We start from the raw sequence: 24,434 nt of genomic DNA on the forward strand, positions 1-24,434 counted from the left end.
ATGGAGGGAGTGCTTTCAGGGCAGTTAAACCAGGTTTTGGTGATTACACGTACCTGGATGTCTTCCAAATGCAAGACTGCCTCAAGATGGAGCAGTTTATTATTTAGACTTCAGTAACTTGGCAGCACATTACTTTAATTTGATCCTGTTTTGATATTTTGCTGCACTGGAATGTTTATTTGCTGGACTTTGCCTAAAAGCAGTGGCTTTAGCCAATATGCAGATGCATTTGAATGAGAAGTGCTGACTATCCTTTGAAAAAAGTAGTACTGTCAAGTCTCATTTGTTTGAAAACCTGAGAATGAACTTTCAGGGCTTTTCGATTTCTTGGCATTTTTGAGAGCTGAACTGATCATGCTTAGAAGATGCCTTTTCGGAAGGCTGAATTTCCTTGCAAAATAGTATAAAACACAGAGCCAATTTGTGACTGGATTGTGTGCAGTGCTTTACATATATTGTTCTCTGTAAAAAAAAAAATCATGGCACCTAGGACAAGGTGTGACAACCTCAGTGTTGGAAGACTGACAGCATACATCTCTACAACTGTCTTCTGAGTTTAAGGAGAGCTGCAGAGTAGAAGCTTGTCAGAGAGTGGTTTTAAGACATTGCTGATACATTTCCTTTCTGCTAGTCTGGGTCACCATCTATTTGTACACCAAGTACTCTCTCAAGACAAGAAACAGTTAACCAACCGCTACAAAGTTAATGTGTTTATTTATTTTTTAACTGGAGATAACATGTATTCATTTGAAATTTTAGGCTGCCTTGACCAGATCCCTTCAATTAGAATGCAATATTTTTATTCAAAAGCAGTAAACTAACTAAGCATTTTTTACACAATTGGTTTCAGCATTATTTCCAATTTACTTTTTTATAATGCTTGATAGCAAAGTTTTGGTTCAGAGTTATTATTTATATAGAGTTTGAAAAATGGAGTAACAGTCACTACTGTGCATATCATAATAAATCATAAGGTTGGAATTTCATTACATTCACCATCTTAATATGTGTTTTTTAGTAATATTCCATAGTTGCTTCTTCATAAATATATGGCTCTTTGCAATGTAAAATAATTATGCAGAGGTCTGTATGAGTCACTGTTTTAAAAAATTAAGAAAAACACCTGCTTTGCAGCTGTCTGAAATTTCAAGCACTGTCATATCACCAGTTAAATATCTTTTATTATTTAGCCTTGTGTTCTAAAAACATTAAGAATGATTATGCACAGAATGTGCAGGATAACATTCAGGACTGGCCTTTGTCTAGATTATCAAGGACACAGCATTTTTGTGGTTTATTTTGTCTCTGTGCTGACTCACACCTACAGCTGACAGTAGCAATGGGAGGGAGGGAGAAATTAAGAGTGAATTTTTAATAGTACAGAACACACAAGTAAGTGGTATTACTTTATCATGTATATAGTTTGTACGGGTTTCTTTCCTCAGTTACTTAGTGCTACAATCCTAGTCCTTGCCTTGGTTTATCAGAAATAGCCAGATGAATGTAAGATTCTACTTTGGTGACAAAAAATAATGAAAAAAGAAAACAGAAACAAGTATTTCAATTTTAAAACAAAATCAATAGCACCAAGTATTGAATACAAGACACACAGAAGGGAAATGTAAACAGGGATTGTACAGTGAGCTTAAGGTATGACCTAATAATATTTTGTGGTTGCATCTGAGATATAATCGTGCAAGTAAGCATCAAAACATCTAATTATACTAGATGCATATTTGGAAATTGTGATTTTGCAAATGTTCTGAAGTTAAAATGATGTATCTTAACAGATTCAATCAAAACTTATTAATGACATCAATGATTGCTTATCAGCAAACACCTGCAATAAACATAATTAAACATTAAATCAAAAGCAATGGTTATATAGTCTATGAGCACAGTGTTTCTGCAGAGGGGCTGAACCCAATAGTCATGAGTATGAGGCCTTCTTCTCCACACTCTAATATCTAAACATACTAATTCCAGTGCTGGACCAGCTTGACGTTAGGGAGTGAAGTGATGTTTTATGACAGCCATTACTTCCCTTTATTCATGTGTTATTTGGCCATGGAGTTCACAAAATTACAGGTCTAAGGAGGAACATGTCTTTCCTCCCAGTTGTATGGGTATTGCTGTAATGCATTATCGGCTATTGTGGTATTCAGTGCTTCATATTTAATGCATATAATTTGACAAGATGGAACTCAATGCAACATTATGTATCTGCAAATTTAATTTCATTCTAAGCTGTCACTGATTTAAAATAGAAGATAAGCTATGCCAAGAGTGAGCCAATGGACACTTATTTAAATAGCTGTTTATAAAATCAGTGCTTATACACTTTATGTAGAGCACTGCAGTATATAGATTTTCTTTTGCAGTTCCATGAACAGAAGAAGGAAGTGGCATTCTGTTTGATTTAATATGACTTTAAATCACTTTTTCTGCATTAATTAGCTGCACATGATTTCTTTCTTTCTTACAATAAAACATTGTACTGCTTGCATCTTTAATAAAAAAAGTTGGATTTTGAACACTTTTACCCTTTAACAAGTAGACACTGTTATTTAAAAAGTAACACTGCTCACAAATTATTATTATTATTATCATTTTTTTTGCTATAGCTCTTTTGTGCTTGACCATTAAATGTAACCTCTGTGCATTATAGCTTTAAAACATTTGGCTCTTGCATGGAGATTTAAGTGGTTAACCATTTCTTAAGTGCCATTATTAAATCTAAAACCAAGTTCTGTATAATTACACACAATGGCATGCATGTTATTGCCTTGCTAAGCAATAATACAAACAAATGTAATTTACTAAAAGCAGTAAAGTACTGCACAGAAGTTGTCATTCTTCTCATGAATATGAAGGTTTATTCTTACTGCTGTGGTCAACCCAGAGCAGCCTCAGAAAAAGTTGGCAGTTGGAGCTTCTGTTTGATCATGCAGTGTGAAAAAGAAATTTAAAAAAAAGCAAGAAAGAAGTGGTAATAGAAAATGTCATTCTAAGTAAATGCTTGGCTATTTGATATTAGCCTACTTTCAAAATAGTTATAATCTGCTACTGATTACAATAAATGCATTTAAAATGGTACAATAGGCATTGGTATTTACAGCTGATTTTTACTCATAGGTTCATTGTTTGATTGTCTAGCTTGTGACATAGACGACTTCAACAAGCTCAAATGCCATATCCTCATGCTAATATTCTCCACTTCCCTTTTATAGATCAAGATTATTGATGAAGGAAGTTAATTATTTTTTTGTGATTATATGGAGAAACTTATTCTGTTATGTTGGAATGTGTTGTGTAATGTATCTGTCATATTTTTTCTTTGTTGATAGTTATTTTTAATTTTAAGATTTACCAATCTGGTGTTAGTTCCGTAAGTTGTGCATTCCAGACATAGACTTTCAAATAGGACGGGATTCAGTGCAGCCATTTAGAACAGGCAAAGATCACCCCTAAAGCCTATAAGAAGTCAAATAAGTGACAGATCCTGAAGCTTTTATGAGTAATCCAAGTTTTCTAACTCTATCCAACTGTACAATTATTTTTAATAGGCAATCTTAGAACCATCTTAAGTTGTTTCAGGTTACTTCTTCAAAGGCTATAGACTACAGCATTGTATTCAATGATGGTTAGGATAAGTGAGCTATAAAGCAATACAATGATATCCTTTGAGAGACTAAATATGCTGTCCAGAAGTAGATGAGCTACAGAATATGTTTTTTTCTGGCTTTGGTATAGCCACACCGGTCAAACTTTAGTCATTGTCAACTACTATTCCTAGATCTTTATTGAAGATGTCATATTTTTATGATTTGGACATTTAATCTACTATTCTACTTTATGTTAATGTTGCAATTACTGACATTAAAAGTGAGATCAATGGTACTGTACCAGGAATGTATTTCTGCAGCCCATCTTGGAGAACTTCAACATCTTTTATTGAATTAATTATGTCGGCGAGTTTGTAATCATCATTGTCTTTTATTATTCTGAGCTTGTTTCTTACATTGGTACTTGAGAAAAACAGTTTAAAAGCAATGGTCCCAGTATAAAACCCTCTGGGACACTAGTGGCAACATCTGTTGGGACTAACAGTTAACTGCTTTCAGCACTCTGACTATCCTGTTTCTTAACTAGTTTTTCCCCCATAGGATTATGTCATTTAATGCTTTTACTTTTTAATATGTTGTTTGTCTTAAAAAGGTCAAGATATGCTATTATTTTTTCATCAAGTGCTGCTATTGCCCCTGTGATGACCCCTCTCTGGGGCCAGTAATCAAGGAGCCTGAATCCTAACCACTGACGCTGGTGAGAGACGTGCACTTGGAATACAAATGGATACACTCAGTATTTCCAGATGCAGACCTCTCTGCATTGAGTACAATTTTCCTTAAGAGCACACAGGGAACACACTCAGTCCGGGGTCTGGATCTCTTTATCTGTCTCCCTCCAGGTCCCTAATAAAACTCCCCACTTTTACAGCTGTAAGGTTAGGTCCTCAGCTGGAGTGTCCAAGCCAAGTCCTCTAGCACCCTCTCCGTGAACCCAGTGCTTCGTGTCCCTGCTCCAAGTAGCTGACACACACACACACACACACACACACACACACACACACACACACACACACACACACACACACACACACACACACACACACACAGATTTGATTTTACACACGCACACACACACACACACACACACACACACACACACACACACACACACACACACACACACACACACACACACACACACACACACACACACACACACACACACACACACACACACACACACACATGCGTGTGCACACACACACACACACACACACACACACACACACACACACACACACACACACACACACACACACACCTGGGAAAGGCTAGCACAGTTTTACCTGCTGTGCTCCCTTCTGCCCAGAGTATAAGGTAGTTATCACTGCCACCAGACACTCCACAATAATCTACTCTAAGGCTGTTAACAAAGGATGCCCAATTATACTGTGTAATATTAATACTAATACAAATCGTAGTAGTTGACCAAAGTAGGAGGGGCCCACACAGTGTCACCAAATAAATATAAGCAGTTTCAAAGGTTAAATACTTTCTAAAAGGACCAGCCACAGTAAAAGTTTTAAATATATTTAATACTAAATAATAAAAGAACATGAAAATACTGAATATATATTTACAGTAAACCACAGAGTTCAAATCACAGGAAATATTAAAAATAACATTGATGAGCAACCTCAGACAAATAAAGAAAAGCAATATCTAAACTAAGCTTCGCTATATTTTCTGACTGAATCTAGTATCATTACTATTCCCTACTTACTTAATAGATCAAGGCAGATGATGTGGTGAATGGTCCTTCTTGTTGTCAGGCCCAAGACAGAATACTCAATACTGAGAGATTTCTCACTGTAATATCTAAAACATAATTTCCAAGATGGCTGGCAGAATGACCTCAATCTGGTCACTTGACTCTAGGTTCTTACAGTATCCTCCTTTGAAGGTGAGGCAGGAATTTAGCATAGATAGCTACAATACACATCTAAATGTTTATGGCAGTGCCCTGTAGCCATGAAACAGTTACAATACTTCCCCTCATCTTACTGAGCTAATGAACAAAGGCTTCTTTCAGACCTACTATCTCCAGTCCTATTCAGCACAGTGGGGTGCCATGTTTATGGTTTAACAGCTAATTAGCTAATTTAATTTCAAGGAACTTACTAGACCAAGGTTAACTGCTTCTCTTTTAGTGTCTTTTGCTAAGACATATTCATACAGTGCCACAAGTGTACTTCTTCTCTGTCCAGCAGGCCCCACTGTTGATATATTTTTCAACATTAGCATGTTACAAATACATTTTGATATTCAAATGCCATACATTTCTAATACATTTGTAACATAAGCATCTGTGCAATTCAGTTTTTGATATTCAAATGCCATACAGTTCCAATACATTTGTAACACAAGCATCTCGTTCATATCATTTTGATATTCAAAGGATATCTTTCTTTACAAAACTCCATCTAGCTATGCTGGCACTAGCCTATATCATCACAGCCTCTACAAATAATGCCACAAAATTCAAAAGCAATTTCTCCACTTAAAAAAAAGTCTGTGTTGCTCAACATCTAACAGAATTATGTCCCTTGTGTCATTTGGATAAGCTCCATTATGAGTGTCTGTATGATTTTACATAAAATACTGATCGGGCTGCTGGGCCTAAAATTGAATGGGCTTGTAGTGATCCTTCTGTCATTCCAGTATGAAAGGATGCCACTTTAGCCTGTCATCATAGGTCAGGAATGGGTCCACATGCTAACATTTTGTTTAAAATAAATGTCAGAGATTTGTCACTGTTTTCCTTGATTCTATATAGGAAAGCACCTGTCCTGTTGCCTGGCTGTATCAGTCTTGTATTTTTTAATTTTGTTTGTTGCATTTCAAAAGATAGATGTGAGAAAAACAGATATAGTGGGCTATGAAAAGAAGACAAAAGTAGCATTGATCATTGAAATTACTATACCCAGTGACTACAGTGTCTTGCGTACAGAGAGAGACACAAAGTCATAAAATATCAAGATTTGCAGGCAGAAATGAGAGCAATGTGGAAGAAAGATACCCAGACAATTCCAACAGTAGTAAGAGCAATATGTCATAAAAAAGAATCTAAAATCGTATTTAAATATGTTACCAATACATGTAAATCCATACGAATTGCAGAAGGAGTCATTACTGGGCACATTGTGGGTGCTGCAAAGAGCATTTTTGGCTGACATCAAAGATTGAAACAATACTAATTTCATAAACTTTAATCATACTTTGACTTAGGAATGGGGTCCATTCCCATCACGGTATTATAAACCCAAAAGATTTGGAGATATTAAAAAAGAGAGAGCTAACTCTCATTGTGTCTGTAGCAGTGTTATAGTATACATATGGTGTGTTGAATTTAATGCCATTGATGGACTGTCTTATCAAAGTTTCAGTTCTTGCTTAAAGATTGTAAGTCCCTTTTGAGAGTTGTCTGATATTCCTCCCTCTTTACATAAAATCTTGGTTGTTTACTTTTATATCTTGGAATTTTGATGAAATGGTTTATTGATGAGGCTGGACTCATTATATTCACTTTGAAACATATTTGTTTGGTGTAGACTTTACAAACAATTTTTCTGCAGGTTTATGAGTAGTGGTTGCATGATTATATCATTGTTTGTTGAAAATAGGTTATGCTCACAATTGTCCTTTTCAGTTTTCTAATATAATTAAAAAGATATTATTATTGGTTTCAGCCATTAACCTCAAGCTGAGTTTATAGTTAGATCTGACAAGTATGATTAGAAAAGTAGTAGTTTCAGTAGTTTGTTCATCTTCGCTTGCTTTTATGAGTACAGCAGTATGAAAAAAAGAGACTTTTTTCATAAATTAATTTAATTCAATTTTCAATTCCGTTCATTTTTTTGTTGAAGTTAACCATATACTTATGTCTTGCCTACGTGTTCATAAGGTCCTAATTTATTCCATGGAATTCATTGATAGCATCCCAAGCAGATTTATTTGAGGATATTATAATTGTCCATTTTAATAAGCTTTTCATTTATTGCATCATAGTTTCTACTGGCAAAATCTAGAAAGGATTATTTATTTCTGAGTCTGTGTTTACTGTTAGGTTTAACATGATGGTTTAATTCAAAGGATATAACTGTGTGTGAGAAACAACATGATCCTAGAATTATCATTATGATGTCTAATATAGTTCACCTAGGTGAATTTTGTACTGTTTGTTCCAAATTGTTTAGATAAACACAGTCAATAAATATTTGAGGATATTTATAAAGTATTAAGAAGCTTGCCCAGTTAGCATTTGGGTAGTTAAAATCCCCACATTGATTGTATTTTCATTGTTGTTTATATATGGGAGTTTAGTCAATGTATTATCATGCTCTGTGTGGGAACTGGGTGCTTTACACTAGATTCCTGTAATATTATATTCAGTACCACTGATATTTAGTGCACAAGCAATTTATGGTCCTGATTTATTTTCTTGGCTTCTAAATTTTAGGTGAACTTTTAAAAGTATCAGCACGCTGCTACCCATTCCATCAAATGTATAATAATGGAAGGAGATGTACTGTGAAATTTGTATTTTTTTATTTCCGTTCTTTAAGGAAGGTTTCAGTAATGATACACAGAACAGCCCTTAGCAAGCAGAGGAAGGTTTCTAAATAATTAAATTGTCAAGACTTCTGGCACCTTTACCTTGCTGTTATCTTGTGTATTTTTTATTTTTTTCTTCTTCTTGAAATTTGAAGAGGTCTAACAAGAAACTATATGAATGGAAAGGTTCTGTTCAGTACTTGTACTGCTCGGGGAGAGAAGTGAAGCCCATTGAGTGTGAAACACTTTACTGACTGCACAATCCAGGTTGGCAGACACTGAATCCCCTGTATTTGACATCAAGTTTTTAGCCACTGGTTAAAAAAACAAAATTTAGCCTTAATAGTTTGGTGCAGTTTGAGATGATGGGAGAATTTCACTGATCAGATGTGTTATTCCCATTCATATTAGGATGCTCTATACGTTCACAATGCCCATTGTATTTTGCTATATATATCCATGAAATATGATATTTCATAGACTGTTTGCTCCAACATGAACAGTAACCATATCATACTGTCTCTTAATCCTTTTAACTCAGTTTAGGAGTCCCTTATTTTGTCCGCAGGCAGGCATGGCACTGTCACAAACTCCGTATAAACTTTGTTCAGCTATGTTTGGCTAAGATTAAGTGTATTGAAGTGTCTATTAAATGCAGACTGGACTCACATATTTCTAGGATGTTTTGACTTCTGGGATGCAATATCTACCATAGGATTTTCACACCTGGTTCGGTTCAGTTGTAACTCTAGGGTATTTTCTGGTTTGCTTCTGTTTTAACCCCAGGTATTTTGTCATTATGGACTGTCCCAGCTGCTGTGGTACTGCAGGCAGTAGAAAGTCTATTGATTGCATTACCTGTACCTAAGTGTACCTAAGATTCTAATCTTGTTGAGCTTATGGGCTGTGGAAGCTTATCACTTCTTCAAATAAAGGTGAAGCCACACTAACATTCTATTCACTAACCTTTCTTGGCTATATTATTAGCTATGTAACTAAGCATTTTATACATATAGATCATACTCCTAGCTAAAAAAATCACAATTGAAAGTACACCTTGATTGGTATAATTGAAAAAAAAATTTGGTGTTTCGGGTGTTATTTATGCCACAGTTTTCTGTAGAAATAAGTAGAAAAAAGAGAGACAGGAGATATATCTTGAAGACAAGACCACCCCTTATACTGAGAAGAAATTACATGTACAATGGGCTATGAACATGTAATGAAAGCAATACAGTTTTAAAAATGTAATGGTGTAAATTCTGCACTTTTTGGAGGAACTTGGTCACCTGACCATTATTGATTATACAGCTCAATGCTCAGATGAGCTGGCTTAACTTTGTGTTGAAGAGGCTTTTCAGTAAGCTAGATCACATCATGCTTATTGCTGCAAACTTATTAACTTAACTCTGATGGCTGCATTTAATACTGTGTAAGATATGTTTTTGTGCAACACTTAATTGTTTGTTAACCAGGAAATTTGACTGGCCTAATGGTCTAACGGACCCTTTTCAACAAGGCTCTGGAAATATGGTAAAACATAATGTGCAAATGTACACAAGCAAGGTAAAGCAAGACAAAACACTCTGTAAATCTAACAAAACTGTAGAAGCAATTCAGGGTGAGTAATATACCTGAAATGCAAGGGAGATGACATCATGTCAGGATGACACAGTAGTTAATCTTGCTGCCTCATAGTGTTTGGTGCTCCAAGGGGGTCCTACTGTATGACATGTGGTCATTCACCTTCTGTTCATGAGGGATTTGCTGGGAGCTCTGATTTCTTCCAATATTCCTTCACAGAGATCCTCTAAATTGCCATCAGGCATGTGTACCATGGTGTGTGTGTGTGTGTGTGTGTGTGTGTGTGTGTGTGTGTGTGTGTGTGTGTGTGTGTGTGTGTGTGTGTGTGTGTGTGTGTGTGTGTGTGTGTGTGTGTGTGTGTGTGTGTGTGTGTGTGTGTGTGTGTGTGTGTGTGTGTGTGTGTGTGTGTGTGTGTGTGTGTGTGTGTTGTTTGTTGAGCTGGCACCCTATTCTTATTAACTTTCTCTTTGTCTTCTACCTTCAAATACTGGTTAAGGCTCCCTTTGACCTTGCTTTTGATTAAATGTGTAATCAGAGAATGAATGAAAGAAATTACTAAATTAATGACTTTTGTTAAAACAGTATAAGGACAAATGGATCTACAGATTTAAAAGGAAAATCATACTAAAACAAGAATTAGAAATAATCATCTGTAACATAGTTTTAGAAAATATAACAGGCTGTGAAGAAACACAAAACATCAATTCAGTGTTACTTAAGAAGGTACCATGTCAAGCAGTGGTAAATGAAGGATGTACATATTTATCAGTGGTCCATAAAGTACTCGAAACTCACTAAGCTGAGGAAGTTAAATGTGCAAGGATTTTTTTTTTATTAAAGATAACCATTTTATAATGCCACTTAAAATAGTTTCAAGGCTGATCACATTTACTGATCATGTTTGAAGACTTAGATGGTCTACTTGGATTGTTGGGAAAATAGTAAAGCTGTTGGAAAGGTTGGCCACCAGCTGCCTTGACCTAGACCATTAGAATTTATAGAAGACCTTCTTTAGCTAAATTAAGAAAAGAGTGTTTGGGGGCAAAAGAATTTCAGGCAAGCCAAACCCACTTGTTGAGAACCTGGGTTGCTTGAAGGTGTCACACTAGCACTACTGTAACCTTTACTTTCTTCCACTGCAGCTTCTAGAGATCTCTGGCAGTAACTGTGAATGTCAGGTATGGAATCTGCTGACAGACAGTAATCAGAGAGATTTGTTCTAAAGCTCAGAAAAAATAATACAGTCTGCTGCTTGCTACATCCCTGAAACTAGAATCACTGGCCTTATCTACTCCTGACAGGTCACCCCTCTGAAGGAAATACAATGCCAAGTTAAAAAGTAACCCCTTTGGTGTAGCTCAAATATTAACAGGCTTTAGGATAAAAGAAAAAAAAAACTAATTGGACATAAAAATAATTGTAACTCTCAATGCAAAAAAGCTCTTGCTAAACTTAAAAGGGAACTCCATACTCTGATCAAGTCAACCAAAGTTAGATAGGAAGTAAATTGTGCCACCCAGGCAAAGGGCATCCATAAAGCATTCTTTAACTATGTTAGAAACCTTAGAAACAATGTCCATCACTGAGCAGAGCTAATAGTAAATGTTATCAAATACTCCGACCTGGAGGGCATAGCCAGTCTACTAGCAGATAAATTAAGTACTAACTTCACCCCCACTTCCTTCCAAATTCTAAAATATCATACCAAAATATATACCCCCCCAAAAAAAAAATCTCCCACAAACAAATCCACAATGAACTATCCAGGGTCAATAACATTGCTTCCATCTATGGGCCTGGTTAACATACTGAGCAGATTACTGGCCAGCTTGAAGAAAGACTTGTTAGACCCCCTGCAGAGGGTATTCAGTATCAACCCCCAAACAGACTTTGTGCCAGATGAATGGAGGACAGTAGCTATCATCTCTTTGCAGAAGGTGGGGTGCCAATAGACCCAAGAAATTATAGACTCATATGTCTGACTTGTCAATTCTTATAGGTGTCTAGGTTCATAGGCCATTAGAGGGCTTGCAGTCCAGGGAACCGCCGAGGAGCCTAGCTCAAATTCCCAGTTTCTCCCAAGCACTGCCTACTTAAATGACTTGCTCAAGGTCATACTGTAGACAGATGAAGGCTGAGGGAATCAAACCATGTACCATAGGAACTACAGCTCACAGCCTTAACCCACTGCATCAACTGCTAGAATAATTAATCCAACTACCTGTTGTTAGAATAGAACCCACAGCCTTCTGATCTTCCTGGTCCAAATGCAAGTATGCTACCTGTTAAGCCTCTGATTCTGCCTCAGTTGTAAGGCTATGAAAAGGATCATTATGGAATTAATAAATAAGGACATAGTTAAACTACAGATTCTTGAACCAAGCCAGTTCAGATTTGTCAAGGGCAGATCCTGCCCACGTAACCTGCCTGACTTCTTTGAGAAGGTTACTGAAGCAATGGATGAAGCCAAATCAGTACATATTGCATGTCAAGATCTTACAAAGTTGTTTGACACCATTCCACACTAAGGTGTTGTTAATAAACTATGCTAACTAAATACTAATCCCTGTGTAACTCACTGGATGGCAAACTGGCTCCCAAATAGAACCCATGAATTTAAGGTGGTCTGCTTTATCTCCTACAAAAGAGGTCACTAGTGGTGTACCCCAGGATTCAGTTCTTGGGCCAGTTTTCTTTGGCATTTACTTCTTAGCGGTCAAAACTACTGTTAATGGTTTATGACTGGCCAGTTTACAGATGACTGTAAACTTGATTTCATCATAAACTTCTCAGAGTACACCAAAATCCTCCAAGAGGGCTCTTCCTAAAACAATAGCTGATGTCAAAACTATGGACTGAAACTGAATGCCAAGAAATGTTTAGCAGGATTCCTTTGGCAATCAAGTAGTCCCTTGTAACTGTCAGATTGACAACACACCCTGAAAACTGATCCCATAGTTAGGGACCTGGGAACCTATGTAGACAATGACCTGTCCTTTGATCATTATGTATGCACTATTGTAAAAAAATGCTTTTTCATTGCAAAGCTTATTGCTAAGGGTATGGTGTCGAGGTCCAGGGATGTGATCATTCTACTGTATTCTGCACTCCAGAGGCTGATCCTTGAATATAATCCCTCCTTCAGTTTATATACCTGCTCAAGCATTTGACACAACTTGAATTCCCCCAATGCTTATTAAGAAAATCAAGCACTTAAGTCATAAACACTATGCAGACTGTCTCAAGGACTTGTCTCTCTTCTTGTTGTCATACAGGCTACTGAGGGGTAATCTCTGCCAAATGTACAGAGCCTTAGCAGACCCATCCAGTCAGACCTACTGCGTATTTGCAAGTCCAATGGGGACATAAACACCTGTTCAAAAGATCTAAATCTCTTCTGTAACAAAAAAAAAAAAGAAGCATATTAGAGGGATAGATTTGTATCACAGAGAATGCCACTTCTTTGGAACAGTCTTCCTGTCCACATAAAGCACAGTACAGTCTTACACTTTTTCCGTATAGTCTTACACTATTTAAGTGTAATTTGAACAAATGGATGGGTAATTGAAAAATCATCCCTGGTTTAGCACCTTCGTCCCTTATGGATGGGGTCGACATGTAAATGATATAAGAGATAAAAACATCAAGGGAATGTATGGGTAAGCTTATAAAGATTCTGATGGAGTAATAGTCTAGTCAATATTAGACCACCTATGAAATTCCTCAGAAAGCTGCGTATACAGGCCCTTAACTCCCCTCCAACACTAACATGCCAAAGTCCATTCTGGACAAAATCTGTCACTTTACTGTGCTGCCTGGTTCCGGAGAGCACCATTATTTATCCATGCAGAGGGTAAACAGTAACTACTAGATCCACCTTGTTGTTACCCTATCTGTGGCATTTGGAATATTTTTTTCTGCTTGGTAAAAAAATGATTAGTGATGCTTATTAGTATTGCTAGAATCTTCTTCCAGCACACATTAGAAATGTACAGAGCTTGGCAGAATTTAAACTAAACTGATAGAATATTTTGCTTCCTACTGCAAATGTCAATGCTATAGGGATAATGGGTGGTAATGTTTTTTGTTCCGTTTCTAATTGCAGCTGCTTCATAGGTTCATAAGTTCATACTAGGCTATCTGCCCAAGGGCATTTATAAGCCTAGCCCATAGTTATGTGGCTTTCACCACCCCTTTAGTTTGAATAAAACTATACCTTTTATTTTGCCTGCCTCATGTCAGCCAGTGTGAAGAAGTAATCCCTAATCTTCATCTGCGATCTCCCATCCATTCCCTCAAGGATTCCCAGCGACAGCCTCTCGAGGTGCTTCTCATTCTGCCATGTTGTTCCACAGTGTAGGGATCTCTGGGAGAATCTGTCCCTCCAGTACTGGCTATCCATGCGTTCTATTAAGTCAATTAATAAGTTAAATCTTCTTGTGGATCTTTTTGGTTCTAGTGATTTGAGGTTTTTTGATTATTCATCAATTCATGTACATGCACAGGTCACCATCTCAGGCAGTCCTGCACTCTGAGCCTCTGAACAGGAGTAGAGCTGGAGCAGGGCTGGAGTTCTTTCAGTTTTGCAGCATTATACTTTTTGGTGAGACCCTTTATCCTTTTTGGCCTTTTTTTTTGCAGTCTTCGGGTGCTGCAGGGGGCATCATCAGAGATACACAGGTATAATATAATGTGATGACAATAGGGGACGCATGATGAATCTTGATACAGAGACCTTGACCTCCCTTGATCTAGATGTGAATCCCTTCATGAGGTGTTTTTAATAAAATGTTCAGTTTTTCCTAAAAGGCTTAGCAACAAATGTGTCCCCAGGATGCTACAGTCTCTCTCTGGGTCCTTGTCAACCTATTGACGGTGTAACCTTGTGCTCACTTCTGTGCCACCCTAACAGTATGACTATGCATTTCATGCTTAACTTTATTTTTATGCTCATGCTGTTTATGGCGTTTAACTTTTGAGCCATCTCTCTTTCTGTGAAGTCAGATGTCTGTGACTGAGGCCCTTCAGAAGGATATCATATGTCTGCTCAGTGTTTTTTCGACAGTAGCTTGCCAGTTTGCAGTCATCCTGCGGGACAAGAAGGCCATAGGGACTGTGATGCCGAACACTTCAGAAAGTAGGCTTGGAGACTGAGTGGACCCAGACATGGCCGAGCCCTGGGGCGCATCTGACATGGCTTGTTTGAGTCTTGGTGATGTCAGGGTTTCTGACCCTGTAGGTTCTGTCACTTAGCCTTTTTGCAACCCATCTTGTACGGTGGGTGTTTATTCAAGCTGATGAGTTTTTGGAGATACCCTCCCAGGGGGTTGTGGTCTCAAAAGTTGCCCAGTCGAGGTAGGCTGAAAAAGCTGCCTCAATATCAAAAGGGCTGGTGACTCAAAGACAAAAGTTTACTATGTTCAGGCATCATCTGCTGACTTTGACAAAATGAAACTGGGTTGGATCCAAAGTCCAGAAGTTCCTTGTGTCTTATGGCATGGGTTCCGTTATGGGTCCATCACTTCCACTCAGGATCTGTGGCTGTCATTGGGTGTTCTCCACCTCAGGGTGCCAGTCGGTGGAGAGGGGTTCCTTGTGAGAGATGGTCTCAACTGTGGGCTGTGTGCCACCTGAGGGGTATGTATCCGAGTTGTGAGGCTAATGTTAAGCATCCGTCCTGTGGTTTTTAGATGTTCCTCATTGGCCGCCCACAGGCACACCAATCGGGGGACTGCTGTGTCCCATATTTGCATCTCTTTGCTTGTAAGGGAGCAGGGCTCAGGTGGGGGGAGATGTTTAGTATAAGTTCATCCTGATAGTAGAGAATCTCTCATTGGGAACTAAGAGAAGTCTTCCACTGTCAGCAAAGGCCTTGGTTGTCTGCAATGTGTGTTGGTTCAGTAATCTTCACATCATTTGAGGTAATTTATCCTGGATATCTAGGATTTCCTCCCTAATTTTTTAACATAGCTCAAGATTGCCTTTTATTTGATTTTTTTTTTTTGAGTGTTTGGCGATTTTCTCTCAAAAATTGTCCTTCCTGCCAGAGCTAGGACTGATTTTGCTTTTACTTATGGACGCTTGCCTTTGTTTTTGGGGTTGGGTTTTTCTGGTCCTTGTAGTCCTTTCTGTGCTTCCTTTTAGGTGCTGGTAGAAATTATTTGTTTGTGATTCAGTGGTTTGAGTAAGGTGGTTTGTAAAGGCATTTGTTTGAGAGTGTGTTGTCTGATTTTAGTTTTGCCTGTAGGTGCTGGTTTAAAGCATCACTGTGGTGATTCAGGACCTGCAGAGTAGATTTACCACTGGCTAGTTTATGACAGTGAGACATTTATGATGTTAGAGAAGTGTTGAGTGACAAAGATGAGAAGTATGATTGTGGTCTTCTCCTTGTTGGTGAGGGATGTGAGGGTGTTTGCCAGAGTGTGGTTTTGATCTTGATGAGGACATGGGGAGTTTAAGCCCAGTGTGGGGATGGTGACTGGTGCACATGTGTTGATGATGATGATGAGCCTGTGGAAGATGGTGATGGAGTTTGTTTGACTGGATTGTGCCATGGCATTTGAGTTTATGAACTCCAGAGTTTCCTGGGCTAGAGTGTTTACCTGTGACATGTGTGTCCCTCGTACCTTTCATTGCTGGGAGTCAAGGTTGTATGATTTTCCTTGGTTTGACATAGGCCCCCTGAATAACTCAGAGTGTGCCATGTGAGGTGTAGGAGGAGTTAATTGTCTCTTTGGTGTGTTGATATGAAGTTTTGAGCAGTCTGCCTATGGTTAATTGCAACTGGATGGTCTCCGGGTGCCCTCGCATTTCTTGCAACAGGTGAGGTGTGGCACCCGCTTGCTATAGTGCTGGGGTGCTCTGTTGGGCAGCATCAGTTTTGGGGCGAATGCATGATATGATTCAAAACCTGAAGAGAAGGGAATGTGCTCTCAGATAAGAAGGGCAGGTTTCTGGCATGAGAGCCTTGTCACATGGTCTTGATGCTGAGTGTGTGAACTTTTCCACGATCGAAGCCTTGAGACTTTTGGCATAGCCTTAGATCCTCCTTTGTTTGTGTTTTCTAGGGTGGTAGGTAGGTTTAGAACAGACATCTTGCTAAGAAATTGTGCACTATGGGAAGCAAGAGCTAGAGCCATTCATCTTATCCGAACCTAGGGGCAACATAACAAAGCCGACCCTTGGATGAAGCTTTCGTGGCTTGTCCGGCATATCATCTCATCTAGACATTGTATGGATCAATGTTTGAATGACAATAAATTTGGCATTATTAAAGCTGATCATGATATCTGTGTATTGTGAGAGGAGCTAGCGCCCGTAAGGGCCATTATTGCTCAAAGGTCAGGGCATACCTGCCTGGGCTACAGAATCAATGACATTCCTCAAGTAATGATTAGTAGTCCAAGAGTACATCTCCAGTTCGTTGACACCAGCAGCATGGACGCAGACTGCAGTTCTGACGCTTGTTGTGCTGTTTGGAGGCCTTACTTGCTTGGTGATGATGACGCCAAGTGTGTAGTGTACAGGCAGTTTGGAGTTCCTTTATGTTTGGGTGTCTGGAGTGTGTTTGTCCAGTGTGTCCTGACTATATGTGAGTTGCCTGTTGTGGTGTATGTGTGTGTCAGTGCCTCCAGTTCAGTGGTGTGCTTGGGTTTCTGTTGTGTTGTTTATGTGTTGTTTGTGGTGCTACATGTTTGCAGTGTTTGCTTATTCTGCTTTGGGAGATTCTGCTGTTGGTTATATTGATAGCTTGTCGAAACATTGTGTGTCTTGGTGTTTGGTGTTCCTGCTGTCAGGTGTGGTTGTGTTATTGAGTATTTGAATTGGTATTCCCAGTGTAGTTCAACATCTGCCAGGGCTTAGCAGTCTGTGTTGAGAGGAGGAGACTCAGCCTTATGTCTGGCTAAATGGCATTGTAACTCACAAGTGTTAGTGTTACGTGGGAGGGTGGGGGGGATCCTAGTGAGTGTATGCATGTTGAAACATTCCCAGAAAGCAAAGTATATCAGGAGATGGTGCCAGGGATAAAATTGTTGACATTATAGAAAGGTAATGAGTTGGTATGAGATTTGAGTGAGTGGGCTTAGCAGAAGTGCTTGACAGTGGGGGTTATACCCAACAGAGTCGCTGGATATAGAGATTTGTTGAACTGCAAGACTTGCTTTTATAAAGCAAAGGGCTATTTTGACAAGACAAGTGCTGCTTCGAGATTGGTGTAACAAGAAAAACGGATAATAAACAAGTGCAACACTTTGCTTTGAAGCAGGGGAAGAGTTTAGCTCCTAACAGACAAGCTCTAAGGGAAAAATTACAGAACAGACCCAGTAAGAGCCTCTAGAGGGGTTAAGCGTTTAACCATGTTTAACCACTGTTCAGGAAAGTGGCAACTCAGCCTTCACTTTTAAACATGGCCAAACAGAAGCGAAAACGATACCAGAGGTCAGAAAAGCAGGAATAGACCAAAGCAGAACATAAAAAGTTATTTTTCAAGTCAGTAACCACACCTCACCGGGGGTTCAGAAAAGTAATTACAATCTCAAGGTTTAGCTGGTTAGAGACCCTCCTTAAGCCCAAGAAAAATGGCACAAACACAGAAACAGTTCAGGAACAGCAAAAGAAAGATAACAGGAAAACGAAGGCAGCAAGTTTTGCCTGTGCAACTAAAGATTTTTTTTAATACAGAAAAATTAAGGAGACACTCAGTTCACAAGTAATATAGGATTTCAACAGTGCAGTAATTAAGAACAAAAGGAGAAAAAATCAGTAAAAAACAAAAAGCCGAGTTTACATTCTCAATGAAGGCAAATAAAAATTAGCAGAAAACAAAAGATTTCAAGTTAAGGAGAAGGACTGCTCAATACAGCTAAAAATACAGAGAAAAGTTATTAACAAGTCAGAGTTGCATCAAGCCCTCTCAGCCCAGAAAAACTACCTGGTCACAACAGTACAAACAAAGCAAAAAGGCAAATTGGCTCCTCAAAAAACTACTTTTTTTTTCAGAAGAGGGAAGAGAACCAACAGCCTTTTTCCTGAGGCTCACAAAGCGCAACAAACAGTTTAAAGGAGGGAGAGATGAAGGAGTGAAGGAAAGGACCCCTGGAAATTGCTAAAACTAGACAGAGAAGTCGGTCCCCACACCCTAGAGGGGCAGGAAAGCTATCAAGCTAAACAGCTGCAGACCTTCAGCAGAGAAGGAGAGTGCTAGCCCAAGCAAAGAAAATAGCCACAGACAGTTCAAACAGTTTAACAGAATAGCAAAAATAACTGAACAGCTTAGGAATCAGAAAAGTGGGGAAAATCAGCTATTAATACATTTTGTTTTTACAGAGAGAAAAAAAGTTCACAAGTAATAAAAACAATTAAAAATTGGTATAAAACCAGAAAAAGAACAAAAGATCAGGAGTTTGTCCCTTCTAGTTTTTGCTGAAAAACGAGATTTCAAGTTTTAAAACAGGAAAATAGCTGAGTTTTAAACCAAACCAAAGTTTAATTAAAATACAGCTAGAAATACAGAAATCAAGAAAAACAAACCCAGAAAACCAATCAACGTAGGTTTCAATGCAGGGCAAACAAGCAAATAAACAGACTCAGCCTAAAAGACTTTGTGTTAAATTGTATTCTCCGCATTTCTTACAAAAATAACTAAAGCTGTAGCATATGCTGCTGTCTACCTATGATGCATGCGGTCTTCTGTTACTGTAAATACTGTTGGCTACCTCTCTTTAGACAGAGTTAAATACTGTTCTTTGTCTCTTTTCAAACTATTGATAGATTTTGTGACATTTGATAATGATAATGTTATTGTATGTAATTAACATGTTGCTAGACATGTACAACTGTTTGCATTTGTTTGTTGTGGTTTTTCGGCCGGGTCATGGCTATAATGGGTGCTTAAACCAGCACACCTATTCTCATAAGGGATGATTGACAATGGAGAGCAGTGATCAAAACCTTATACTGAAGCAATATGACTGCACCAGTAGTTCTGTTGCAGCATCAGACAACTGGAGACCTATTTAGCATGCATGTTGCAAGAATGGACCTGCTCTGAGGTGGAGTGAAAGGCACCTGTATGGTGCCCAGTGACCTCAGCATATCACATGGCAGAACTCCACAGGTCAGGGAAAAAAGAATCTTCAAAACTTATTTAACTATAAAATCTAGCATTTTCTATGGGAATGCTTTCTTTTGGATCAGAATATCTGCAAATGAGGATAACTGTGTTCTCTAAACTGGAGTACATCACCCCCCCCACACACACACACACACAAAAACAAAGTTGCTTGAGTGGAAATATATATTTTTTAATTGCAGGTCTTTTTTACAAAATATATTTTCCTATGCAAATGCAATCAGCAACATTTATTGAAGGAGTAATTAATGCCCAGGTATAGCTTGCAGAGTATTTACTTATAAGTTCCTGAGTTAGACATCAGTGCTGAAGCTTGCATGATCTTGTTAAAATACAACTGAGTACATGCTGTAGAGACCATAGATGAATATTGATCATTGCCCAGTTCTGTGGCACAAAGAGATAAAGCCCTGACTATGACCCAGATGACCTGAATTTGATTTGCAGCTTGGGTGCTGAAAAAGCCAGTGGGGAAGGGTGGCAATAAATAGCTGATGATGGTTTGTCCATCCTGGAAGAAGTAAAGTTGGTTTTTGGTTGGTCAATTACCACAATACTAGCAGAGGCACTGAAATAGCATGAAATGAGGATGTGGTCTTGGCAATCCCAAGCTGGTGACGATAGCCATATTTATTAGTTCATGAGTGAACACATACGCATGGATGGTGTAGGGCACCCTACTGTGTGCTCATGTCTGCCACCCAGGACTGAATTAAGGCCTCACAAGAAATTCTGCCATTGCTAAATGCCATTGAGGGCACAGACCACCTCAATGGCTGCCTGGAATATGGGCCCTCCAACTGGTTTGCACCCCTGTGATGGTAATACCCAGTAAAGGAAAACAAATGGGCTAAGGATTGTTAGGAGTCTTGATGGTTGGCAGGCATGGAGGCAAAATCATATAGCAGTAAAATGATTATTACTGTTATGCCATGGATAAGTTTTATGTTATTTTGTTATTTCACTTATCTTTGTTCACTGTCTACTAATAAAACACATGTAGGAGATGTTTATCAAGTTTTATAGGAATTGACTCACTAACTGAAATATGACTTAGTGGAACTTGTTAGATTAAATTCTTAACTGGTTTGTTGCAGATTCCACTTTAGCACGTTTTGCAGAATCATTTTGCTGACAATCAATAAGAGATGCAGAATGCAAGCATAGTATGCACAGATCAAACCCCATAAATGGAAATAAAGAGCGTGCCGTGTGGAAAGGTCTATTTATAGAGGTAAGGTTTAGTATCGGCTGCAGCCATGACTATATTTAAAACTGTGAATCCAGGCTAACAAGTCATAACATTCTGTATCTCTGCACAGCAAGGTTAATTTGGTTTTGCTGTTTCATGGTGCAACTCACCTAATGTTTTAATCTTTATTAACTGAGACTTTAAGTGAGATTATAGTCATACAGACTTAAAAAAAAGAATGCTCTTCCTACTTCACAATCAGCTCAATATCCTTAGTCTGTCTACAGGTACAGCTTTCAGAGTATCATAAGAAAGTCTCCATTCCTAACAGACCAACTAATTCCACATCTCAGGGAAGAGCTGCCAGGATAAAAATGATGAGGTGCATTAAATTACAGAGTTTCTGAATGTGAAACAGTTAAAGTCCAGGGGTTGACAGTTGGGAATCTTGTTAACTGAGAATGAAAGGAGATGGCACGTGTTTTTAAAAGGTCCAGAGTATGCAAAGCAATTTATTTATTTATTTATATTTGTTGATCGGGAGTGTCCGACTGGACGTAGGTCTATTTTCAGCGGAAGCCCGGGGAGAAAAGCTCCACAGTTAAAATAAACAGATAGTAGTTACATTGGATTACATAGCGATTAACAATTTACATAGCAATTACTTACAACATATTTACAGATGAAGAACATAGTACATCAGTAGACAACTAGAATCTTTATCTGTGAAGTACATAACAGACATTAACAAATGTTAAAATAAGAAGTTACTGCTGTATAAGTACTAGGATTATGAGCATCTGAGCTTGCTGATCAGAAGCATTCCCAGAATGTGAGGCTTAGTGTAAAGTAAGAGTACAGAGTCTAATGTCTGAATGAATTTGATTTATTGCCTTGAAGTGCAATCTTGGTACTGGACAATGGCTGCACGGGGTCAAAAGTAAGAGTAAGTAGAATTATTATTTTTTAATCCATATTTCCTTTCTAATGTTAGCACCATCCAGGTCAATCCCATTATTCCTTCCTGTCTCCTTTAAGACCCTAGTCGCTCCTTCCATTTGCTCCTGGACATGGCCCTTCATTGGATGGGCTTGTTGACTCCTCAGAAGGCAGAACCTCATGTCTGCTTGTAAGTAACATCAAGGAGTGAAAGCTGTGCTGTGAGATGAGACAAGCATGGCCAGAAACCATCATTCTCTACAAGCTTTTCAACTTCTTTATCAGGACCATGAGATATAATGATGTCAGCATACATGAGACATAATGAAGGCAGCATGCATGAGATGTAATCAGCATTATGAGATATAATGAAGGCAGCATGCAGGAGGTGTAATGATGCCAACATGCTTGAGATATAATGAAGGCAGCATGCATGAGGTGTAATGATGCCAACATGCTTGAGATATGATGAAGGCAGCATGCATGAGGTGCAATGATGCCAACATGCTTGAGATATGATGAAGGCAGCATGCATGAGGTGTAATGATATCAACATGCTTGAGATATGATGAAGGCAGCATGCATGAGGTGTAATGATGCCAACATGCTTGAGATATGATGAAGGCAGCATGCATGAGGTGTAATGATGCCAACATGCTTGAGATATGATGAAGGCAGCATGCATGAGGTGTAATGATGCCAACATGCTTGAGATATGATGAAGGCAGCATGCATGAGGTGTAATGATACCAACATGCTTGAGATATGATGAAGGCAGCATGCATGAGGTGTAATGATGCCAACATGCTTGAGATATGATGAAGGCAGCATGCATGAGGTGTAATGATGCCAACATGCTTGAGATATGATGAAGGCAGCATGCATGAGGTGTAATGATGCCAACATGCTTGAGATATGATGTAGGCAGCATGCATGAGGTGTAATGATGCCAACATGCTTGAGATATGATGAAGGCAGCATGCATGAGATGTAATGATGGAAGCAGCATGAGATATGACAACAGCATGCATGAGATGTAATGATGCCAGTGTCATGAGATGTAACAGCAGCATGCATGTGATATAGTGATGTCAGCACACATGGGAAATGCTCCCATGAGGTGTAATGATGCCAACATGCTTGAGATATGATGAAGGCAGCATGCATGAGGTGTAATGATGCCAACATGCTTGAGATATGATGAAGGCAGCATGCATGAGATATAATCAGCATTATGAGATATAATGAAGGCAGCATGCAGGAGGTATAATGATGCCAACATGCTTGAGATATGATGTAGGCAGCATGCATGAGGTGTAATGATGCCAACATGCTTGAGATATGATGAAGGCAGCATGCATGAGATGTAATGATGGAAGCAGCATGAGATATGACAACAGCATGCATGAGATGTAATGATGCCAGTGTCATGAGATGTAACAGCAGCATGTATGTGATATAGTGATGTCAGCACACATGGGAAATGCTCCCATACCTCATATTGTGCATGTCTGTCCCTTCTACTTGCAGAGGCCCCAGTTTCCAACAGAGATCTTGCAAGCTGCACAAAGCCTTACTCCTTCCTCCACAGATAGGAGGGTTGGCAAGTGGCCCCATCATGCTGTTCATCCCAGCAGTCCTTTCCACTGCCCCAGACTTGCTGCCAAGCCCTGGTTATCAGCAGCACAGATATGCATCTTTGCACTAGCACAGTATTACCTGTCTAGTAACATATGCATTTTGCTTTGCAGCTGTGCATCTGTAGTATCCATATCGCTGTTTGCACATTGCTTGGGTTGCTGTAAGTGTGTGCTTTGTTTTCATTACACTGCTGCATAAAGTTTTGCGTCAGTGGAAAATCAGGTAAAGGATGTGGCGGTTGGTAATGCACTGTGGTGTTTCATGTGATTGACTATAATCTTAATTTAGAAGATGAAATTCTTAAGCCTGTAAACAGGTATTACTATGTTATTAAAACGTAAATTTACATTATTTTAATCTAATGCATCAAAGTTTAATTGTCATTGTTAATTGTTTAATATAACTGGCGTTTAATACTGCAAACATCTATAATTATCTTGGGATAGACACCTTGTAACTATTTTGGCAGTTTAATCAAGAAAGAAGCTAGGAAGGCAGTGCTGTCCAGTCTGATTTATGCTCCTTTTTGACACTGATTTTCATTTCTAAGTATGTCCTTTCTAACTATATCCTCAACGTGCTTTATTAAATCATTCTCACATAGCAGGAGTAGGATATTTTCAGTCTGTGGTGGTTCACTCTGAGACTACTTTGCTGTGGTAAAGAAAGTCAGGCAATTAAAACAAAATTCTTTTAAAGGTATATGTTCTGCACCTCTTCCATTTCCTTAATCATAAGTACATTAAAGACTGTAGATTATGGA

General features: G+C 38.6%; 1 protein-coding gene across 2 annotated transcripts in view; it reads left to right on the plus strand.

Annotated features, from left to right (window-relative positions):
- The window catches only part of LOC122805554 (inositol-trisphosphate 3-kinase B-like), an 835,875-nt gene that overhangs the window by 85,940 nt on the left and 725,501 nt on the right, over positions 1-24,434 (plus strand). The window contains exon 3 of one of the 2 annotated variants that reach the window (XM_044075769.1): positions 20,997-21,133. The exons of the other annotated variant lie outside the window; for it this stretch is intronic. The gene's annotated coding sequence lies outside the window, so the exon portion shown is untranslated. The remainder of the gene's footprint in view (positions 1-20,996; positions 21,134-24,434) is intronic. 2 annotated transcript variants of the gene reach the window in all.

This window comes from Protopterus annectens, chromosome 6.part1, assembly GCF_019279795.1.
Source record: "Protopterus annectens isolate FY-2018-M chromosome 6.part1, PAN1.0, whole genome shotgun sequence".
In the NCBI taxonomy this organism is placed as follows: domain Eukaryota; kingdom Metazoa; phylum Chordata; order Ceratodontiformes; family Protopteridae; genus Protopterus; species Protopterus annectens.